At 44.6% G+C, this 25,485-nt stretch overlaps 1 protein-coding gene across 1 annotated transcript in view; it reads right to left on the reverse strand.

Moving 5' to 3' along the window:
• The window catches only part of LOC106606751 (lipid droplet assembly factor 1), a 65,727-nt gene that overhangs the window by 31,316 nt on the left and 8,926 nt on the right, over positions 1 to 25,485 (reverse strand). The window lies entirely within an intron of this gene.

Here is a 25,485-nt window from a genome sequence, read left to right on the forward strand (position 1 = left end):
TAGGTGTCTGGTTAGACTGTAAACATTCCTTCCAGACTTACATTAAGCATCTCCAATCCAAAATGAAATCTAGAATCGGCTTCCTATTTCGCAACAAAGCCTCCTTCACTCATGCCGCCGAACATACCCTCTTAAAACTGACTATCCTACCGATCGTTGACTTCAGCGATGTCATTTACAAAATAGCCCCCAACACTCTACTCAGCAAACTGGATGTAGTCTATCACAGTGGCATCCGTTTTATCACCAAAGCCCCATATACTACCCATCACTGCAACCTGTATGCTCTCGTTGGCTGGCCCTCAATACATATCCGTCGCCAAACCCACTGGCTCCAGGTCATCTACAAGTCTTAGCTAGGTAAAGCCCCGCCTTATCTCAGCTCACTGGTCACCATAGCAACACCCACCCATTACACTGGTCATCCCCAAAGGCAACACTTCCTTTGGCCGCCTTTCCTTCCAGTTTTCTGCTGCCAATGACTGGAACGAACTGCAAAAATCTCTGAAGCTGGAGTCTTATATCTCCCTCTCTAACTTTAAGCATCAGCTGCCAGAGCAGCTTACTGATCACTGCACCTGTACACAGCCAATCTGTAAATAGCACACCCGACTACCTCAGCCTCATTTTATTACTTACCCTCTTGCACCCCAGTATCTCTACTTGCACATCATCATCTGCACATCTATCACTCCAGTATTAATGCTAAATTGTAATTATTTTTGCCTCAATGGCCTATTTATTGCCTACCTCCCTGCTCTTCTACATTTGCACACACTGTACATAGATTTTTCTTTTCTTTTGTGTTATTGACTGTTTACATTTCTCCAAAAAGTACGATCTTTGTCCCCAGGTACAAAAGTTTATATATCCACAGTAAAACGAGTCCTATATCAACATAACTTGAAAGGAGGCTCAGCAAGGAAGAAGCCACTGCTCCAAAACCACCATAAAAAAGCCAGACTATGGTTTGCAACTGCACATGGGGACAAAGATCATACTTTTTGGAGAAATGTCCTCTGGTCTGATGAAACAAAAATAGAACTGTTTGGCCATAATGACCATCGTTATGTTTGGAGGAAAAAGGGGGAGGCTTGCAAGCCGAGGAACACCATCCCAACCGTGAAGCATGGGGGTGGCAGCATCATGTTGTGGGGGGTGCTTTGCTGCAGGAGGGACTGGTACACTTCACAAAATAGATGGCTCATGAGGAAGGAAAATTATGTGAACATATTGAAGCAACATCTCAAGACATCAGTCAGGAAGTTAAAGCTTGGTCGCAAATGGGTCTTCCAAATGGACAATGACCCCAAGCATACTTCAAGTTGTGGCAAAATGGCTTAAGGGCAAAAAAGTCAAGGTATTGGAGTGGCCATCACATAGCCCTGACCTCAATCCTATATACAATTTGTGTGCAGAACTGAAAAAGTGTGTGCGAGCAAGGAGGCTTACACCCTGACTCAGTTACACTAGCTCTGTCAGGAGGAATGGGCCAAAATTCACCCAACTTATTGTGGGAAGCTTGTGGAAGCCTACCCGAAACGTTTGACCCCGTCACGGGCGTCATAAGGATAGGACCAAAGCGCAGCAGGTATAGCGCTGCATCTTCTTAATTTATTTAAACACTTAAACAAAATAAACAAACCGACGAAACAGTTCCGTAAGGCAACTCAGGCTATACAGGAAACAACCACCCACAAAACACAAGTGAAACAAACACCAACTAAATATGGCCTCCAATTAGAGGCAACGACAACCAGCTGCCTCTAATTGGAGGTCCTACCACAACCCCAACATAGAAATATAAATCTAGATTTAAACATAGAAATAGAAAACATAGAACCTAAACCAAAACCACCGAAACACACAAAACAAACACCCCCTGCCACGCCCTGACCAAACTACAATGACAAATAACCCCCTTTTACTGGTCAGGACGTGACAGACCCAAGTTAAACAATTTAATGGCAATGCTACCAAATACTAATTGAGTGTATGCAAACTTCTGACCCACTGGGAATGTGATGAAAGAAATAAAACCTGTTAATAAATCATTCTCTCTACATTTATTCTGACATTTCACATTCTTAAATAAAGTGGTGATCCTACTGATCCTAATTTTTACTAGGATTAAATGTCAGGAATTGTGAAAAACTGAGTTTAAATGTATTTGGCTAGGGTGTATGTACACTTCTGACTTCAACTGTATGTTCTGTTCCAAATCTGTAACCACTCCAATCTGTTTTCATATTTATACCGGCATTTTTAAATGTGGGAATGTATTCTCTTTTATTGGTTGGACAGCTGTGTACTGAATTACTAAGAACATTTGTAGCTAAAGGATTTTGAGCACATATCCAATTTCAGATTTGTAAACATGTATATCATTTTTCTTAGTACCTGTCTAATGACTTTGTATTTTACAGGTGTTTCTCAGCATTGTTTGTATCAGGAGTTATCAACATTTCTCTTGACGATCCACAAGTCCAGTGGTACCACACGTTTCTACACCATGATAAAGTTGGTATGAGATTTGATGTTAGCCTTACATTCGGATCTCCAATAGCTTGCGAACGATTTGAGCTACACACCTCAGGTTCTTTATGAAAAAAAAGTGTACAACATTGCACAGGTCTTATTTTCCCGATTCTGACGCGAGTTTCTTAATCACAAGGCAACAGTGTAGGCAGCCTGGAGCACCGTCAATGCAACTAGCTCGGGACCATCAGAAAAGTGCATGATCCCAATATTCAAATTTGAATAGCCCTTCAATCATATGATTTAGCGACCTCATTTCAACTGCCCATTATTCCTTATTTAGAGAAGCACTTTGCACATTTAGTTTTCATAAAATGTTTCCTACATTTTATATATATATAAATAACTCAGCAAAAAAAGAAACGTCCTTTCACTGTCAACTGCGTTTATTTTCAGCAAACTTAACGTGTAAATATTTGTATGAACATAACAAGATTCAACAACAGAGACATAAACTGAACAGGTTCCACAGACATGTGACTAACAGAAATGAAATAATGTGTCCCTGAACAAAGGAGGGGTCAAAATCAAAAGTAACAGTCAGTATCTGGTGTGGCCACCAGCTGCATTAAGTACTGCAGTGCATCTCCTCCTCATGGACTGCACCAGATTTGCCAGTTCTTGCTGTGAGATGTTACCCCACTCTTCCACCAAGGCACCTGCAAGTTCCTGGACATTTCTGGGGGGAATGGCCCTAGCCCTCACCCTCCGATCCAACAGGTCCCAGACGTGCTCAATGAGATTGAGATCCGGGCTCTTCGCTGGGCATGGCAGAACACTGACATTCCTGTCTTGCAGGAAATCACGCACAGAACGAGCAGTATGGCTGGTGGCATTGTCATGCTGGAGGATCATGTGAGGATGAGCCTGCAGGAAGGGTACCACATGAGGGAGGAGGATGTCTTCCCTGTAACGCACAGCATTGAGATTGCCTGCAATGACAACAAGCTCAGTTCAATGATGCAGTGACACAGAATCAGGGGTGGAAATCCCGGGGGGGATGGGGGACACACCACCCCCCCATCCTGGGAAAAATATGATTTGTCCCCCCCAATATATCACTGTAAACATAACTATGTATTTTAAATAATAGTAATAATACACAATGAAAGCAATTGTGCTGATTATAGACACTTAATAGCGCGTTTTTAAGGTTCAAAAGATTGCGACTCTCCACCCTTTGCCTCACAATGGTTTGATCCACTGCCAGTTCCTTAGTTGGCAAGGTAACAGAGGGTTCCTATCTACTGTCTGAATGGCACTCAATGCACGTCACTGACGTGAGGTTAATCCAGTCAATGCGCCATAGCAATGTTTTGTTTTATGTTGGCAGGGTTCACACACACACACTAGCTGAATTTGCGGAGCTAGCGCGCAAATATTAACTAATAAGCTAGCTAGTACCTATTCCGTTTATGTGGCGTCGTCAAAGATGGAATCTTTGCTATCGTCAATTTATTCCAAGATCAGCATTTGTAAGTTAGTGCTTCAAAGTCCCTGTGATAACGTTAGTGATAAACTGAGGTCCAAACTGAACAGAACTACACTCTCTTCTACCATTGTCTTAAATATATTTAATAGTCTCGTTGCAAAAGCTAAATTGTCGCAAGGGAACTTTTATTTATTTATTTATTTATTTTATTTCACCTTTTTTTAACCCGGGTAGCAAAGATTATAGCAAACACCACTGAAACGGAATTGGTGCTCGCTAGCTTTGCAAATTCAGCTATTGTTGGAAGCCAGCCAATATGAAACAAACAATTAAAATTACAAAAGGTTGCAGCATATGTTGTGTAAATGGTGAACTCATACAGCCGTCAACTCTTGTCACTGCAATCCGTTTCACATTTGCTAGCTACCTTTTAGATCGAAGCCCATATAGAATGATAGAAGATAAGATGATAGAAGCCCATCTCCTACTGTAAATAACCTACACACTGTGTGTGTGTGTGTAGCCAGCCAGGTAGAAAAATGGCAGAAAAAAGAAAAAAGACGGACATCAGAGTGTTTTTCAGTACACCAAAACGCAAAGTAAGAAGCCTAGTAGCCTAATATCTGAAAGACTAGTTGATAAAATGTTCATAAGAAAGAAGTGAAATGCTAATGGAAATGTTTCACAATGATGTCATTAGGCAGAGCAGGAAACAGATGGCACACAGACAGCAGAGTTGGGGACAGATATGCAGGGACAGACTGGCAGAGACAGGGAGTCTCAGGTAAGTTTGTTGAGTCTTTGTTTGGCAACATTATGAAAGGTTCGCCATTTTTTTGACTTGTAAAATAGGAACATAATTGGAAAATGCCATGGATACCCCCACTCTCAACTTAAACTGGTGACTGAACTAAGATTTCTTAAAGGCAATGGTATTGCTGTGATTAGTTGTGTAGTTTTGGATACCAGTAGTTAGGAGTACGGCAAACACCTTATTTCTTTGGTTCCTCAATATACATTTACCATATTACAAAGTAGGCTATGTGTTACAGCACTACTTTTGGTGTCCCCCTCAGGAATTGCTCTTGAGAAAATTTCATGTAATTGTCCCCTCCAAAGTTGATATCAGATTTTTGCCCCTGCACACAACCCCAGACCATGACGGACTCTCCACCTCCAAATCGATCCCGCTCCAGAGTACAGGCCTCGGTGTGACGCTCATTCCTTCAACGATAAATGCAAATCCGACCATCACCCCTGGTGAGACAAAACCACGACTCGTCATTGAAGAGCACTTTTTTCCAGTCCTGTCTGGTCAGCGACAGTGGGTTTGTGCCATAGGCGACGTTGTTGCCGGTGATGTCTGGTGAGGACCTGCCTTACAACAGGCCTGCAAGCCCTCAGTCCAGCCTCTCTCAGCCTGTTGCGGACAGTCTGATGGAGGGATTGTGTGTTCCTGGTGTAACTCGGGCAGTTGTGGTTGCCATCCTGTACCTGTCCTGCAGGCATGATGTTCGGATGTATTGATCCTGTGCAGGTGTTGTCCTAAGTTTTCATAACTGTGACCTTAATTGACTACCGTCTGTAAGCTGTTAGTGTCTTAACGACCGTTCCACAGGTGCGTGTTCATTAATTGTTTATGGTTCATTGAACAAGCATGGGAAACAGTGTTTAAACCCTTTACAATGAAGATCTGTGAAGTTATTTAGATTTTTCTGAATTATCTTTGAAAGACAGTTTCCTGGGAAAAGGGACGTTTCTTTTTTTGCTGCGGTAATATTATATATATATATATATACACGTGTATACAAGCTGATTATACAGCATGATCATTACACAGATGCTGGGGACAATAATAGTTATTGTGCTGACATTGCTTCCAGAGGCAGTTTGTAACTCGGTTGTGAGTGTTGCAACAGAGGACAGACGATTTTTACGCGCTATGTGCTTCGGCACTCGGAGGCCCCGTTCTGTGAGCTTGTGTGGCCTACCACTTCGCGGCTGAGCCGTTGTTGCTCCTAGATGTTTCCACTTCACAATAACAGCACTTACAGTTGACCGGGGCAGCTCTAGCAAGGCGGAAATTTGACAAAATGACTTGTTGGAATGGAGGCATCCTATGACGTTGCCACGTTGAAAGTCACAGAGATCTTCAGTACGGGCCATTCTACTTCCAATGTTTGTCTTTGGAGATTGCATGACTGTGTGCTCGATTTTATACACCTGTCAGAAATGGGTGTGGCTGAAAAAGCTGAATCCACTAATTTGATGGGGTGTCCACATACACTAATATAAAGGTATCGCTCAGATATAGCACAGACACTTCAGGACAAACTTCCTGTAGATTTTTTGGGGGTTGATTATCTGTTGTTCCATGTAGTGAATCTGTAATTCCATGCGTTTGTCTGGGCTAATAGCAGTAAGGCCAAATCACATTTTTCATCAAATAATTTGGATACTTAATTTAAGATCTGTGTGCTCTATTGATGTCTGTTTTGATCTGAGTTTGATTATACCTAGAAATTCCTAGAGGTGCATGCTATGTTTGTTTTGTGAAAAGACTTATTACAAGTGACTTGAAGCCAAAATCTACATCTCTTTGCTACTTTTTTCTATATTTCCCCCTTTCGGGGAATAACATTTCGGAAGCACTGCTGAGATTAATGCGCCTAGGATCGTCGCCACAAGATACAAAGACACCTCAACTGACAACAATGGAGGCTGCTGAGGGGAGGATGGCTCATAATGGTTGAAACAGAGCGAATGGAACGGCATCAATCACATAGAAACCATGTGTTTGACACCATTCCACTCAAATCATTACCACGAGCCCGTCCTCCCCAATTAAGGTGCCACCAACCTCTTGTGACTGATATTCATCTTAAAAAAAGGAACTCAGGCAGACGACAGACTGGACGATGGAGGTTAGACAGACACTGAAAAAGGAGTGCGTGCAAACGGAGGTCGGAGTGAACATCGGGGAGCAGCAAGATCTATTCAGTAAGAGAGACCCTTAATTAACCCTTGTTTGGTATTTGGGTCTGTGGGACCCATTTTCAATGTTTACTAAAAGACAAATGATACAATGAATTATTTTTTCAACCTGAGACTCATTGGCCTTGGCTCATTTTATGTGCAGAACATAAAATAACACATTGTCATTGAGTGCACACCCCCTTTACATTTATATTACATATGTGGCATTCGTGTCCACTGGACCCGAGGGAAATAAAAGTGTGGAAAAGAGTGTGTGTAGGTGAAAACAAGTATAAAATGAAACAAAAAGGTTTTCCCCCTCCCTGGGCCTGCTGTTTCAACATAGCACCAAGATCCTGCCTGTCTCCCACTTTTCCCGCACTCTTTACCCTTTGTAGTGTGTGAAACTACACAATGTCTTGCGGGAACTTGCACAATGTTATTTCAATACATTATTTCGATACATGATTTCGATACATTGTAAAAAATGAAGTATTTTCCCATACTCTACCCCAGCAACGTGCAAATTGGCGGAGGGACACAACAAATAAACAGCTTTGCATGTGTGGCTCTTTACCATAATCAATCAGTATGGCAAAAATGATCTCTGCTCAGAGGGCTTTAGACATTTTTTTTTACCAGAGAGAGTAGTATGGAGTGGAAGATGAAGAATTTTCTTAATATTATTTTGAGGATTGTGTCTCTGTCAATTCGGAGTCTGATAGTGAGTTGGAAGAAGAGGATGAGATTGACCCTCAGTCAGCCCCAGCCCGTCAGCAGCCAGCCCCAGGACCAGCTGGTCAACAACCAGCTCATCAGCGGCCTGCAGGAGGAGAAATATGGATGTCAACATTTTTTTAAATTGAATGGTCTTCTTGCCCAAAGAATGAGCTACCCCGTATGGCTGCCAATGTGATAAGGATGCAACCAGGGCAGACGCGGATGGTGGTTACTCATGTGCAGGAAAAAGTATTCTATTGAACTGTTCATCCCAGACACTATCCAGAAAATCATTCTGGACTGCACTAATTTGGAGGGAAGGTGTGTTTTTGGAGAGAGATTGAAGGAGATGGACAAAGCTCATTTACATGCTTACTTTGAGGTTCTTATCCTTGCTGGTGTTTTCAGATCCAATGAGGAATCCACAGAATCCCTGTGGATGTATGCAGAAACTGGCAGAGAACTTTTCCGTGAAACAATGTCTCTGGAAAACCTCCACATAATTTCCAGGATTATCCGCTTCGATAACCGAGTCACCAGACCAACTCGGCGGCAGAGAGACAAGCTAGCTGCAATCAGGTCAGTGTAGGACAACTGGGTGGACCGCCTTCCCCTGTTTTACAACCCTGGGCCCAACAGTACTGTTGATGAGCAGCTTATGCTATTTAGGGGCCGCTATCCCTTCAGGCAGTACATACTGTTTAAACCCGCAAAATATGGAATCAAGATCTGGGCTGCCTGTGATGCTGCTTGATCATATGCGTGGAACTTGCAAGTGTATACGGGGAAGCCAGATGGAGGAGCCCCTGAGAAGAACCAAGGGATGTGGGCTGTCCTGGACGTGACATGGGAACGAGGCCACAACATCACATGCGATAACTTCTTTACTTTGCACAAGCTGGGACAGGAGCTCCTCAAGAGGGAGCTGACAATGGTAGGAACAGTACGAAAAAACGAGCCAGAGCTCCCACCTCAGCTGTTGAATACACAGAACAGGCCTATCAATTCCTCTAAGTTTGTGTTCACGGCCGACATGTCCTACGTGCCAAAGAAAGGTTGCTGTCTATATTGCTTGTAATTGATAGAAGTCAACAACTAAGTATTAAGTATTTTCACGTAAATTGTATTGGCTGTATTGTTATAAAAACCCAATAATTTTGTGGGTCCAGCAGACCCGCAAACATTGAGTGAATAATAAAAACATGAACACCACACAAGGGTTAAAAGCGATGTTGTCAACTTTTCTGCTATTAAAGAGAATCAGCATTAAAGGATATGCAAATGGGAGTGGAAGGAACATTGTATGAACTGACTAAAGATAATCTTATTGAAATAAGTGACTTTTTGAAAATATCAGGACCAAACCAAGAAAATGTAAATTGGAAAACACGCATTGCCCTTGTTTCACTTATTAAATATCTTGAAAGGGATGAAGTAAAAGGGCTAGAGGATGATGGTATGTCTGAACTGTTGAACCTTAAAGACATGATAAATGAGATGCAGGAGGTTAGTGACGTTAGCTCCACATCGAATTGAAGAGCAAGAAAAATTGCAATTTTTTACATTTATTTTATTTTTATTTCACCTTTATTTAACCAGGTAGGCTAGTTGAGAACACGTTCTCATTTACAACTGCGACCTGGCCAAGATAAAGCAAAGCAGTGCGACACAAACAACAACACAGAGTTACACATGGAGTAAAACAAACATACAGTCAATAATACAGTAGAAAAAAAGAAAGTCTATATACAGTGTGTACAAATGGCGTGAGGAGGTAAGGCAATAAATACCATAGTAGCAAGTAATTACAATTTAGCAAATTAACACTGGAGTGAAAGATGTGCAAGTAGAAATACTGGTGTGTAAAAGAGCAGAAAAGTAAATAAAAACAATATGTAGATGAGGTAGGTAGATTGGATGGGCTATTTACAGATGGGCTATGTACAGCTGCAGCGATCGGTTAGCTGCTCAGATAGCTGATGTTTAAAGTTAGTGAGGGAAATATAAGTCTCCAGCTTCAGTGATTTTTACAATTCGTTCCAGTCATTGGCAGCAGAGAACTGGAAGGAAAGGCGGTGATATTGAATTTCTGTTATCAATGTTCATAAACTTCAATTAATCTACTCAGTCTGCAACCCAGAGTTTGTAAAGTTCTGGTTTAAATGAAACAGACAGAAATCCCACCTAACAATAGTCAAATCAATGGTTATTCTCGAGGGCGCTCTGAAGCCTATTATACAAAGACATTGTTGATGATTAGTTATTTGAGAAGGAGACCAAGTCAAGACGCTGGACCGGGTGGATTCAGTTTATAGTAAGGCAGTTTATTATGAGACAAAGATATTTGGCAAAGCGTGCACGGACTCCTTCGTTTAGCTCATAGGGAACTAGCAGAAGAGAGCCCCGAAACATAGTGTGCATCTAATTTATACAATGAAATGACAGTGTGTTGACGTTGAGTCTAGTAGGTCCGCTCTCCTGACTGGTCGATGAGTGGAGGGACGGTCCACACTCCAGGTGGTGTCGACTTCCCATTGGCCCTTGGCAGTGTCCTTTGTCCTCGGAGTCCAACACACCTAAGTGTGTGTGTGTGTGTGTATTTCTGGTAATTCGTGTCTGGGTGCTTGCGATATTCATGGAATGTTGTTCTTTACACCAGTGGTAGGTTCGTGTGGCTAGGGTGCTTTCATGTCTTGACATTTTTGTGTGAGTGCTTAGTCCGCCATCAGTCTCTGGGTGTGGTCGTGATTGGTATCAGTTGGTTGCTCAATATGTCTCTGGAATTTTGTTGTGTGCTGTTGTGAAACATGTTGTGCAAATGCCCTCCTTATATATCATTAGGTAAAACGTTAGATTATCTTTATTACAACATCCATTTTATAGTTCACTCATTACTTACACACATACATCCACACAAACATTAAGGAGATATATCTTCTTCTCCAGAACTCTCACCACTGTATATCACTACCCAGCCGACAGTTCCATTCCTCTGAGATTAGGGAAACCTTGAGGGGTCCTCCCTCTCATATCATAAACTCTGAGAGTTCTAGCTATGTCGGTTCAAACTTATAGTTTAATGGTTCTCGGTGTTTTCTTAAGCACACACACACACACACACACACACACACACACACACACACACACACACACACACACACACACACACACACACACACACACACACACACACACACACACACACACACACACACACACACACACACATTCCTCTCTTTCCCAGTCCAACCTAGTTAGATTTATGTTTAACATTTTAATTATTCATTATACATGCTACATAAACTATATTGCTAATAGTTAAGTTTCAGGGTAGAATTATTTAATGATTATCTTTAAACATAGAAATTATTTTATCTGGCGGTCAAAGGAGGTGTTGGCTTTGGGGATGACCAGTGAGATATACCTGCTGGAGTGTGTGCTACGGGTGGGTGTTGTTATCATGACCAGTGGGCTGAGATTAGGCGGCGCTTTACCTAGCAAAGACTTATAAATGACCTGGAGCTAGTGGGTCTGGCAACGATTATGTTGCGAAGGCCAGCCGAATAGAGCATACAGGTCACAGTGGTGGGTGGTATATGGGGCTTTGGTGACAAAACAGATGGCACTGTGATAGACTGCATCCAATTTGTTGAGTAGAGTGTTGGAGGCTATTTTGTAAGTGATATCACCGAAGTCGAGGATGGGTAGGATAGTTTTACTAGGGTATGTTTGGTGGTGTCACGTCCTGACCAGTATTAAGGGTTATTTGTTGTTGTAGTTTGGTCAGGACGTGGCAGAGGGTATTTGTTTTATGTGGTTCGGGGTGGTGGTGTATGTAGTAGGGTGTTTGATTTATTATTTCCGGGTTTTGGTCTATGTTCTATGTTTTGTATTTCTATGTTCTTTCTGGTTTGTTGTATTTCTATGTTTAGGTTGATGGGGGGTTGGACTCTCAATTGGAGGCAGGTGCTTTCTCGTCGCCTCTGATTGAGAGTCCTATATATGGGTAATTGTTTGGTTTGGTGTTGTGGGAGATTGTTTCTTGTTTTGCTGTGTGTGCATGACAAGACTGTGTAGTTCGTTTTTGTATACGTGTTTACTTTGGTTTTTCCTTCTTTGTCCTAATAAAGAAGGTGAGTATGCACTTCCCTACTGCATTTTGGTCCTCTCCTTACGACAACCGTGACAGGCGGCGTGAGTTGCGAAATAGGAAGCTGATTCTAGATTTAATTTTTGATTGGAGATGTTTAATATGAGTCTGGAAGGAGAGTTTACAGTCTAACCAGACACCTAGGTATTTGTAGTTGTCCACATATTCTAAGTCAGAACCGTCCAGAGTAGTGATGCTAGTCGGGCGGGTGCGGGCAGCGAACGGTTGAAAAGCATGCATTTAGTTTTACTAGAGTTTAAGAGCAGTTGAAAGCCACGGAGGAAGTGTTGTGTGGCATTGAAGCTCGTTTGGAGGTTTGTTAACACAGTGTCCAAGGAAGGGCCAGGTGTATACAGAATAGTGTGAATTAAGGTTTTCACTAAAACAAAAGGAAAGTGAGATGCAGGAGCTCGTTAACAAAAATAGAAATGACACAGACACAAACCAGACCACGCAACCCTCCTCAAAACACAGTGCCAATACAGGGACACGCCACAGTATGGCGCAAGGAGTTCAAGACATCCGGTCAAATAGGTGAACTAGGCCAGAAAGACAGTCTCACGTTCTCCAGTCTAGCTCACCAAATCGAAAATGGACTGACTACAGGGTATCCAGAGATAGAAATAGTGGATGCAGTGGTAAGAGCTATTGCACCAGGGCCACTAATGTGGAGCTATCTGGAAGGAAAGTCAGAAATGACTCTCCACACACTGAGGAGAATAGAGTGCCACAATATGAGTCATAATACCCATAAAACCTAGATGTCAAACAGGGAAATGGGTCCAATCCTTTTTCCACCATTCATTTTAGAAACACTTAAAATAAAAACTGTTTTGTGTAGGCTTACCCTAGTGTGACATTTTGATAACCGTGTAAATCTCTCTGGAACAAGGTAACTTTTAACAATATATATTCGCCTGTATTTACACATTTCCATGAAGAGCTCTGTCACTTTCAAAGTGGCACCGCCATAGGATGCAACCTTTCTAGCTGTTATTGTGAAGTGGAAACGTCTAGCAGCAACAACTGCTCAGACGCAAAGTGGTAGGCCACACAAGCTCATCAGCACAAGAACTGTTCTGTTCATCAGGAGCTTCATGAAATGGGTTTCCATGTCCGAGCATCCGCAATGCCAAGTGACGGCTGGAGTGGTGTAAAGCACGCCACCATTGAACTCTGGAGCAGTGGAAACACGTTCTCTGGAGTGATGAATCACGCTTCACCATCTGGCAGTCCGATGGACGAATCTGAGTTTTGGGGATGCCAGGAGAAGACTACCTGCCCAACTGCATAGTGCCAACTGTGAAGGTTGGTGGAGGAGGAATAATGGTCTGAGGCTGTTTTGATGGTGTGAGCTAGGCCCCTTCGTTTCAGTGAAGGGAAATCTTAACGCTACAGCATACAATGACATTCTAGACAATTCTGTGCTTCCAACTTTGTGGTAACAGTTTGGGGAAGGCCCTTTCCTGTTTCAGCATGACAATGCCCCCGTGCACAAAGCGAGGTCCATACAGAAATGGTTTGTCGAGATCGGTGTACAAGAACTTGACTGGCCTGCACAGAGCCCTGACCTCAACCCCATTGAACGCTTTTGGGATGACATGGAAAGTCGACTGCGAGCCAGACCTAATCGCCCAACATCATCAGTGCCAGACCTCATAAATGCTCTAGTGGCTGAATGGAAGTACCCTCAGCAATTTTCCAACATCTAGTGGAAAGCCTTCCCAGAAGACTGGAGGCTGTTATAGCAGTGAAAGGGGGACCAACTCCATATTAATGCCCATGATTTTGGAATGAGACGTTCAACGAGCAGGTATCCACATACTTTTGGTCATGTAGTGTAGTGCCATTGTAATCATATGATGTTTTTGTTATCCATTATTTCAGTTATTTCAGGTGATATATCAGGTATGCTCGATAGCATAATTTATGGTTTTATCATTTCTGTTTAATCCACATTTCAGTCTAATGAACATTAGGGTTTATCTTCTAACATTTATTTTCTGTTACTAGACCCCATGTTAATGGGCACAGGAAGGACAGTTTAGAGATCTCTGACTGAAAAGTGTGATGTGATTTACTAGAAGTGTGTGGTGAGAGGGGGACATCTCTCCAAAACCACAAAAGAAATAACAATCTGAGACAATGATTTATATACAGTGCCTTGCAAAAGTAATCATACACCTTAAATTTCTTCACATTTTATTGTGTTACAAAGTGATTTTTGAATGACTAACCATTCCTCTGTAAGATTCCTCAGACAAGTATTGAATATCCACAATAATGACTTAAATAACTCAGTGAAGAGAAAAAAATATATATAAGAATAAATGTATTCCAAAACATACATCTTGATTGCAAAAAGGCACTACGCTAATGTAATATTGAGAAAAAAACATGGCAAAGGAAAACACTTTTTGGCCTAAATGCAAAGCCTTATGTTTGGGGCAAATCCAACACAACACAACTGAGTAACTGACTTATATTCATGTATGTTGGTGGCTGCATCAAGGTATGGCTATGCTTGACATCAGCAAATACTGGGGAGTTGTTCAGGATAAAAAGAAACAGGATGGGGCTAAGAACAGGTAAAATCCTAGAGGAAAACCTGCTTCAGTCTGGTTTACACCAGACACTGGGAGAGGAATTCACCTTTCAGCAGGACAATAACCGACAATACAAGGCCCAATCTACACTGGAGTTGCTTACCAAGAGAACAGTAAATGCTCTTGAGTAACCAAGTTGCAGTTTTGACTTAAATCTGCTTGAAAATCTATGGCAAAACTTGAAAAATGCTGTCTGGCCTTGATCCCCAACATCTTGACAGAGCTTTAAGAATTATGAAATGAATAATGGGCCTTTCTGGAGGGCTGGTGCCATCTCTGCTCCTGGGAAATGTAGCTTGGTGGTGCGGTTTTGATGCCGGTGCTGATTGTATCCAGAAAGCCAATCCGAAGTCCAGCCACATGATTGTACTTCTCACCTACCCCAGCCACACAGGTACAGTGCGTCCTTGCCACTGGTCCTGTATTATGGATGACCAGTCCAGTTTGTTCATTTTATTTCTTTAACTTCTATGGGCTATGTGGGACGCTAGCGTCCCACCTGCGGGACACAGCCAGTGAAATATCAGGGCGGCAAATTCAAAAACAACAAAATGTCATAATTCAAGTTTCTCAAACATACAACTATTTTACACCATTTTAAAGATACACTTCTCCTTGATGTAACCACATTGTCCGATTTCCAAAAGGCTTTCCAGCGAAAGCAAAACATGAGATTATGTTAGGAGAGTACATAGACAAAAATAATCACACAGCCATTTTCCAAGCAAGGACATGTGTCAATAAAACCCAAAACACAGCTAAATGAAGCACTATCCTTTGACGATCTTCATCAGATGACACTCCTAGGACATTATGTTACACAATACAAGTATGTTTTGTTCGATAAAGTTCATATTTATATCCAAAAACAGCGTTTTACATTGGCGAGTGATGTTCAGAAAATGTATTCCCACCAAAACGTCCGGTGAATGTGCACATCAATTTACAAAAATACTCATCATAAACGTTGACAAAATATATAACAATTATTTAAAGAATTATAGATGGACTACTCCTGGATGCAACCGCTGTGTCAGATTTTAAAATAGCTTTACGGAGAAAGCACATTTTTCAATATTCTGAGTACATAGCTCAGCCATCACGGCAAGCTATTCAGACACCCGCCAAATTCGGGGCAACCTAAACTCAGAATTAGTATTATAAATATTCTCTTACCTTTGCTGATCTTCATCAGAATGCACTCCCAGGACTGCTACTTCCACAAGAAATGTTGTTTTTGTTCGAAATAATCCATATTTATGTACAAATACCTCCGTTTTGTTCGTGCGTACAGATCACTTATCCAAAGGCATAACGTGCGAGCGCGGAACCAGAGACGAAAAGTCAAAATGTTCCATTTCCGTACTTAGAAGCATGTCAAACGCTGTTTAAAATCAATCTTTATGGTATTTTTTATGTAAAATTGCGATAATATTCCAACCGGACAATAGCATATTCATTCAAGAAGAAAAAGAAGGAACGGGCCTCGCGGACTGCGCATATCCAATCCCTTTGTTGCCAGGCAGACCACTCAGTAACTGAGCTCCTATTTTCTGCCCAGTGACAGGAGAATGCTCAAACCACTTTCTGAAGGCTGTTGACAACCAATGGAAGCCTTAGGAAGTGCAACGTCCCCCACAGACACTGTAGTTTCGATAGAGAATCAAAAGAAGAACTACAATTCTCAGACTTTCCACTTCCTGCTTGGATTTTTCTCAGGTTTTTGCCTGCCATATGAGTTCTGTTATACTCACAGACACCATTGAAACAGTTTTAGAAACTTCAGAGTGTTTTCTATCCAAATCTACTAATAATATGCATGTTCTAGTTTCTGGGCCAGAGTAGTAACCTGTTTAAATTGGGTACGTTTTTCATCCGGCCGTGAAAATACTGCCCCCTAGCCCAGACAGGTTAAATCAGGCAAGGACTTTGGCCCTGACATGAGTAGCATACTGCACCTTGTTGAGTTCCACCTCACTCGCTCACATGGCCTGACCTAAATACATTGTACCCTTCCTGAGAGGCTGCTCTGACCACAGCTAAAAACACCAAATTTACATCACTCTCCTCCCCAGACTGAACTTCCTCTTCCCTTATTCCCATCGTTCTCTTTGTGAGGAACTCCACTATTGAGCGGTAAGATAATTTCAAAATACAAGTAGATGAAAATGAATATTGGAATGTATTTGGAAATACAGTTGGAAAATATTGGCATGTATTTGAAAATATACAAATACTTATATACTCCATGCATTTGAACCCTGTCTGGTTGGTATTTGAAATAATGTATTTGGAAATAAGTATGTGAAAATACTTTCAAATTATAAGGTTAGGGTTAAGGTAAGGACGTCCCAATGAATCCCACATAGCACTGGCCAATATGGTGCATTGGGATGCTATCAGAAACGTTAACATTTGAAACAAGCATGGTAACAAGCATTCGTTGTTACACCTCTAATTACAGACTGCAATTACCACCAGTTACATGTTATTACTGTGTAACTATGAATTATTACAATAATATGAAGTGTTACCCAATCATTTGAAAATAGGTAGATGAGTTGGCCACATTATTTTAAAATAATGAAATACACATGTATTTAAACACAGGTCTGATTAGTACTGTACATTGATATTACTTTGTTGCTGACACAAACTAATGGTATGATAGGTGGACTATGTATTTGAGTAGGAGCGTCATTGCATTGCCTGGAATGCTGAATTAAATCAGTTTGCTCTGGCAGAGATTCTCCAAATGTTTATTATCACCAGAGTGGATGAAGCCTGTCCATCGGTGAAGAAAGACCTGAACAACATCTATCTGAGCAAGTACATAAAGGAGAAAGTGAGTAAAAAAAACATCTGATTGTATTATGAAAGACTGTAAGATTTGTTAACCATCAAAGGCTGTCTAGCCAGTGTCCCTAATACATATTCCATGGTACTTAAATAGACAGGTACAGCTCATTCCATTGCATTCCAACTGTATTCTTTCATTGCAGATGGAGCAGTGCAGTGCCAAACTGGGAGTACCAGTGAACTGCATCCTGCCTGTGAAGAACTACCATGAGGAAATTGACTTGAATGAAGACATGGATGTGCTGCTATTGAGAGTAATGAGGCATAGGGTGGACTTTGCAGATGACTTCATCAGAAAGCCCCCACAAGATATCCAGTTGTGTTCAACACCACTGAAAGGGAGAAGGATTCAAGACAGAGACCGGAGCAAATCCAGTCAGTCAAGACCAAGACCAGAGGGGGGCGAGAACGAGTCAAGACCGAGATCGGGAGGGGTGTGAGGGGTTCGAGACCAAGTCAAGACTGAGACCAGAAAAATCTGAGTCCAATTCAAGAAGACCATGGTTGCCACTAGGGGTGTGCCGAGTGCTCGGACCAAACAAGTATCATAATGGATATGGAGAATTTTCAGAATACGATTATGACACAAGTATTTTATTGTCGTTTTCTTTGTAGTTATGCATGATCTGAAAAAAGTAATTTTCAGCTGCCAGCACGCATCAAATCACATTTATTTATATAGCCCTTCGTACATCAGCTGATATCTCAAAGTGCTGTACAGAAACCCAGCCTAAAACCCCAAACAGCAAGCAATGCATGTGAAAGAAGCACGGTGGCTAGGAAAAACTCCCTGGGAAAAACTCCCTAGAAAGGCCAAAACCTAGGAAGAAACCTAGAGAGGAACCAGGCTATGAGGGGTGGCCAGTCCTCTTCTGGCTGTGCCGGGTGGATATTATAACAGAACATGGTCAAGATGTTAAAATGTTAAATGACCAGCATGGTAAAATAATAATAATTATAGTAGTTGTTGAGGGTGCAACAAGTCAGCAACTCAAGAATAAGTGTCAGTTGGCTTTTTCATAGCCGATCTTTGAGAGTATCTCTACCGCTCCTGCTGTCTCTAGAGAGTTGAGAACAACAGGTCGGGGATAGGTAGCATGCATCTATCTCTCTTTCACTCAAAGTGTGAAGCGCTATGTGTTCTAAACAGCTATTGGCTAGTTATTCTGTCTGTAAAGAAACAGGTGGGGTATTGGTTGAGCCTGCTGCAGTGATTGAATTAGAACTAGCCACTCTCCCTCTGCTTTCATTTCCCCACACAGACACACACAGAGCTCTGTTTCACTCACTCACTCACTCACTCACTTTTCTCAGGGCACAAGTCTCCACTTCTCCAAACATTGTTTATGAATCAGAATCCGTTGCTAGTCTTTGTTGTTCAATCTAGTTATTTCCTGTGAACTTTGCTGTGGCTATATAGTTGTTGTTTTTTCGGTTTACTTGGCATTGTTTAGTAGGTCTACTTTGTATGTCATATAATTGTTATGTCGTGATCCAAGCCCATGCTTGCTTGCTATTATTTATTCTCGCCCAGGCATGTTTACTGAGTGACCGATCGTTAGAAAATAAAATGACAAATGTAGATAGTTTATTTAGATTTTACAAATGTTGTGGCATAATTGTCAGTAGAGAATTAGCCTACCTTAATCTCAGTCTGTTAGTATAAATGCAGGCAGTAGTAGCCAGCCATGCATTAGGCTATTTATGTGCATTTTGATCTGTCGGTCGTTTACCTTTGAACAATGTGTGTTAAATGAATGAAGGAACATAATGATGCTCTCTGCAATGCGCTCTGAGTGATATCGCAGTAATGCACACTTGAAGTATAGGCTTTACAGGAATTTAAAGTGCACGCCGGGGGTTTTCTGATCAAGAGCAGTGGAGATTTTAGCATGTAAATCTTGGTGGGGCAAAAATTATTAAATAAATAGGGATGCATGTCAGGAAAGCTACTACACAACACAATACTTTAATTGCACTATAATGGTGACAAATGGAGCCCACAAACTGTTAGGGCCTACATAAAGCTGTCCCAACAGCAGTCCCAACACCTTACCACTGCTACACCTGGCTATCAGTGGAGCCTTGTCTGGCAGTGAAACAGTTCATTCAGCCTCAGTTTAAAAAAACATGGCTAATTTGCTTAAACAAATGTGGTTTCTACTGACAATTGAGATGTACAAACTATGTCATAAGGGTATGACGAGCGGATAAGAGGAAATCCGTAATTTCGATTAAGACATTAAGGACGGATGAGCTAGGACGGATGTAGTCAATATAACTATTTGTTCAATACTTTTGAAATTTACAGCGACAGAATTCAGAACATGGGTCTTTCTTACAGTGTTCTCCCTGTACACCAAGTCAGAACTGTAGGATAAATAAACAGGACATATAAGCAGACAATGAAAGCTCTTACTGTCACAACTGTCGTCATGGAGAGAAGAAGTGGACCAAAATGCAGCAGAGTTAGTGTTCAGCATCATTTAATAAAAAAAAAAGATCACTGGAACACTACAAAACAAGAAAATACCGACAGCTCAACAGTACTGACAGCATAACACACTGAACAGAAACAATTACCCACAACCCCAAAGAAAAACACACACTCCTATATAGGACTCCCAATCAAAGGCAACTCAACACACCTGCCTTCAATTGGGAGTCCTAATCACCAACAACCATTCACACACACACACAAAAACCCTGCCACATCCTGACCAAAACTAATCCAATTGCTCCCTCTGCTGGTCAGGATGTGACAGTACCCCCCCCCCCCCCCCCTCAAGGTGCAGACCCCGTAATGCACCTTACAAAAAGAAAACGCAACAAAAAATCCCCAATACCCCAACAAAACCAATAAACAATAACCCCTAAACAATAAGGGAGGGAAGGGAGGGTGGCTGCCGTCAACGACGGCACTGAGCTACACCCTCCCTCCCCAACCCACCTATCCTGGAGGTGGCTCAGGTGCAGGACGTGGACCTCGCTCCACCTTCGGCGTCGCCCACTTCGGTGGCGCCGATAGCTGCGCCGGGCAGCCGGGCCACTCGGGCTGACCCTGGCAGACGGACCACTCGGGCTGGGCCGGAGGACAGGCGGGCCACTCGGGCTGGGCCCGGAGGACAGGCGGGCCACTCGGGCTGGGCCGGAGGACAGGCGGGCCACTCGGGCTGGGCCGGAGGACAGGCGGGCCACTCTGGCAGACCCGGGCAGTCGGGCCACTCTGGCAGACCCCGGGCAGCCGGGCCACTCTGGCAGTCCCGGGCAGCCGGGCCACTCTGGCAGACCCGGGCAGCCGGGCCACTCTGGCAGACCCGGGCAGGCGGGCCACTCTGGCAGACCCGGGCAGGCGGGCCACTCGGGCTGGGCTGGAGGGCAGGCGGGCCACTCGGGCTGGGCCGGAGGGCAGGTGGGCCACTCGGGCTGGGCCGGAGGGCAGGCGGGCCACTCGGGCTGGGCCGGAGGGCAGTCGGGCCACTCGGGCTGGGCCGGAGGGCAGTCGGGCCACTCTGGCAGACCCGGGCAGTCGGGCCACTCTGGCAGACCCGGGCAGTCGGGCCACTCTGGCAGCTCCTGACTAGCGGGCGGCTCTGGCAGCTCCTGACTAACGGGCAGCTCTGGCGACTCTTGACTGGCGGGCAGCTCTGGTGACTCTTGACTGGCAAGGCTGGGCTGACGCACTAGACGCCTGATGCGTGGGGCTGGTACTGGACGTGCCAGCCTGGAGACACACACCTCCACGCTAGTGCGCACAGCGGGAAACACCGGACCGTAGAGGCGCACCGGCGGTCTTGAGCGCAGGGTTGGCATCACCCCTTCAGGCTCGATGCCTACTTCGCCCTGGCACATGCGGGGAGCTGGTACTGTGCCTACCGGCCTGAAAATCCCAGGCCTCACCACAGCCTCAACCCCAAAGCACGGGACCTGTCCAGTCTGCCCTACAAGGGTACGGGGAGCTGGCCTGGGACTCCAATCTCGCCCTGCCAAATAGCCTTTGTGCCCCCCCCCCCTAAAAAATTCTTGGGGCTGCCTCCCGGGTTTACTAAACTCTTCCATAGCCCTGGAAACGCTCCTCCTTATCTCTGCCCACGTCCATCCTTCCTCCTCATTCCTCTGCTGCTTGGTCCTGGTTTGGTGGGTAATTCTGTCACAACTGTCGTCATGGAGAGAAGAAGTGGACCAAAATGCAGCAGAGTTAGTGTTCAGCATCATTTAATTAAAAAAAAAAGATCACTGGAACACTACAAAACAAGAAAATACCGACAGCTCAACAGTACTGACAGCATAACACACTGAACAGAAACAATTACCCACAACCCCAAAGAAAAACACACACTCCTATATAGGACTCCCAATCAAAGGCAACTCAACACACCTGCCTTCAATTGGGAGTCCTAATCACCAACAACCATTCACACACACACAAAAACCCTGCCACATCCTGACCAAAACTAATCCAATTGCTCCCTCTGCTGGTCAGGATGTGACACTTACAATATATTCGATGACATTTCTATAAAGCAGTCTATAGGCTACATGTGCACCACCAAGTCAGAACAGTAGGCTAAGTTATGAGGGGAAAAGGGACCAAATTATTAGGGTGAGGCACATGGGCTACTAATATCTTACTACACAACATACACTTAGTATTACGTTCTTAGCTACAGTGTATATATCTCCCTGGCATATTAAAGTATTTATGCAGCAGCATGCAATAACAATTTTTTGACTCGCCTTGTTGTGCTGTGCTCACTTGAACAGGAAGTTGGAGCGGAGGTCCTTTGTGGGAACATTTTGTCATCAAAGTCTGGCATTCTATGGATCTATGGTGCTTTCAAGACAACTGGAAACTCTGGAAAAAAACAAGGTTGAATCATGACATCGGCGCTCTAGAAAGAGGCCCGAGTTCCCAACTTGGAATTCCGAGTTGGGTGACCATTCAAAACGTATTTTCCCAGTTGGAGTTAGTTTCTTACAGAGTTCCCAGTTGTCTTGAACTCACTGAGATTTCCCAATTCTGAGTTTCCAGTTGTCTTGAAAGAGGCAGAAGTCATGCTGGATTGACAGCATGGCCAATGTTGAATGTTTATTCTTTTAAGCTTGGAAAAGAGACCCTTAAACCCAGACTTGGACCACAAACCCACTCCACTAAATAGCAGGCTAGTGAATGCTTTGCAATGCTTGCAGTTAGCCACTGATTCCTTCCAAACCACTCATTGTTGAATTTGCAATTTCCAACTTGCTGTGTAATGTTCATGTCCAATGGCCGATGAGCACCGATACTGTTTTCTCTATGATTTCTCTTCAACAAGGATTGAAAAGGATTTGCCAGTAGATTGTTGACTTGATTCATGATGATGCTTGCTAGCTAAGATTTTGAAAGTATGATGATGGCATGATCAGTCCAATCAAAGCTACGGTAGATATTACGTAATATTACATTTATCTGTGGCCAATGGCCTTGAGCCTTCTTGGATGGGCACTTCTTATGTAACTCTATAGCAGCACCCAAGGGGCTTGAATTTTTGAACTCTCCCCGTAGATTTTGCAGTGACGTAGTGTCCCCATGAGTGACAGAACACTGAGCCAATCACGGCATAACTACAGAACATTACCAGCCCCTACAGTCTGTATTTTCCGCTGGCTGCCCCACCACAGAAAGCACTGAGCTAGGCTGAAACACCTGTATTTTGGAGCTGCCTTACTAAAGAAAGCAAAAAAGAGAATGTTGGTATTCGGCTTTATTAACTTGTCACGTCCTGGCCAGTATAAGGGTTCATTGTCATTGTAGTTTGGTCAGGACGTGGCAGAGGGTATTTGTTTTATGTGGTTCGGGGTGGTGTTTTGGAAAAAGGGCGTTTGATTTAGTATTTCCGGGTTTTTGGTTTATGGTCTATGTTTATGTATTTCTATGTGGAGTCTAGTGAGTGTGTTTCTATGGTTGATTAATTGGGGTTGGGACTCTCAATTGAAGGCAGGTGTTTTCTCTTTGCCTTTGATTGAGACTCCCATATATTAGGGTGTGTTTGTGTTTGTCATTTGTGGGAGATTGTTTCTTGTCTAGCGTATGTGAGCCTGAGAAGACTGTCTATATCGTGAGTTCGTTTTGTTATTTTGTATGGTCATTTTGAGTCTAATAAATGTTCAAAATGAGCCAACACAATTCTGCTGCATATTGGTCCTCCTTTTCCGACGATGATTTCGCCATATCGTCTGACGACGACGAAATCCCTGACAGAATCTCCCACCAAACCAGGACCAAGCAGCAGAGGAAGGAGCAGAGGGATTTTGAAGTGGACAAACGGGAGAGATGGACATGGGAGCAAGTTATGGCCGGAGAGGGCCCATGGAGAATGGCTGGTAAGGACCGGGAACGTTTCCGAGGATCACGACTGGTGTTGAAGCACGAGAGGCACCCCCAAGAAATGTTTTTTTTTTGGGGGGGGCACATGGGTAGTTTGGCTAGGCCAAGGAAGAGCCAGAAGCCAGCTACCCGTGGTTATATGGAGGAGCGTATGAGGTGGAGGGCGCCATGTTTCGCTGAAGAGCGCACTATCTCACCCATACGCACGCACAGTCCGGTGCGCGTTATTCCAGCCCCTCACAGGTGCCGTGCTAGAGTGGGCATCCAGCCTGGTAGGAGGATGCCTGCGCAGCGCATCTGGTCGCCGGTATGCCTCCTAGGACCAGGCTACCCAACTCCCGCTCTACGCACGGCAACCATCAGGCCCCTGCACAGCCCAGTCCGCCCTGTACGAGCACCCCGCTCGTACAGGGCTACTAGTTCCATCCAGCCAGGACGGGTTGTGCAGGAGGTAAGATCAAGACCGCCTGTGCGCCTCCATAGCCGGTGTTTCCAGTTCCTGTCTCTCGTGCGGACCCGGAAGTGAGTCAGCCCAGTCCGACTTGTCCTGTTCCCGCTCCCCGCACTAGCCTGGAGGTGCATGTTCCCAGTCTGGTACGTCCAGTACCAGCACCACGCACCAGGCTTCAAGTGCGTCATCCCAGTCCGACGTCGCTAGAGCTGCCCGTCAGTCAAGAGTCGCCAGAGCTGCCCGTCAGTCAAGAGTCGCCAGAGCTGCCCGTCAGTCAAGAGTCGCCAGAGCTGCCCGTCAGTCAAGAGTCGCCAGAGCTGCCCGTCAGTCAAGAGTCGCCAGAGCTGCCCGTCAGTCAGGAGTCGCCAGAGCTGCCCGTCAGTCAGGAGTCGCCAGAGCTGCCCGTCAGTCAGGAGTCGCCAGAGCTGCCCGTCAGTCAGGAGTCGCCAGAGCCGCCCGTCAGTCAGGAGTCGCCAGAGCCGCCCGTCAGTCAGGAGTCGCCAGAGCCGCCCGTCAGTCAGGAGTCGCCAGAGCCGCCCGTCAGTCAGGAGTCGCCAGAGCCGCCCGTCAGTCAGGAGTCGCCAGAGCCGCCCGTCAGCCCGGAGATGCCAGAGCGGCCAGACTGCCCGGAGATGCCAGAGCGGCCAGACTGCCCGGAGCTGCCAGAGCGGCCAGACTGCCCGGAGCTGCCAGAGCGGCCAGACTGCCCGGAGCTGCCAGAGCGGCCAGACTGCCCGGAGCTGCCAGAACGGCCAGACTGCCCGGAGCTGCCAGAGCGGCCAGACTGCCCGGAGCTGCCAGAGCGGCCAGACTGCCCGGAGTTGCCAGAGCGGCCAGACTGCCCGGAGCTGCCAGACTGCCCCATCGGCCAGGATCAGCCAGAGTGGCCCATCGGCCCAGAGTCTGCCGATTACGAAGAACCAAGGGAGTCGAGCAGCAACCCTGAACTGAGTAAGCCTGACAATCCAGAACTTAAAATTATTAACGGTTCAATTAATGAGTCTGTATACAGGGTGGAGAGGAGGAGGTCTGCCCAGGATCCAGAGCAAGGGGAGTCTGCCTACGGTCCGAGGCTGATCGGGGTCGGCACTCTGGAGGACAATAGGCCGGAGCCTGAACCACCACCTGCATAGGTGGGTTGGGGAGGGGGGTGTAGCACAAGTGCCGTCGGTGACGGCAGCCACCCTCCCTTCCCTCCCTTTAGTTTAGGGGGATTTTTGTTGTTGTTTGGGGTTTTTGTTTTTCTTGAGGTGCTTCCGGGGTTAGCACCTTTAGGGGGGGGGGGGGGGGTACTGTCACGTCCTGGCCAGTATAAGGGTTAATTGTCATTGTAGTTTGGTCAGGACGTGGCAGAGGGTATTTGTTTTATGTGGTTCGGGGTGGTGT

This window comes from Salmo salar, chromosome 06, assembly GCF_965601325.2.
Source record: "Salmo salar chromosome 06, fSalSal1, whole genome shotgun sequence".
Taxonomy (NCBI): Eukaryota; Metazoa; Chordata; class Actinopteri; order Salmoniformes; family Salmonidae; genus Salmo; species Salmo salar.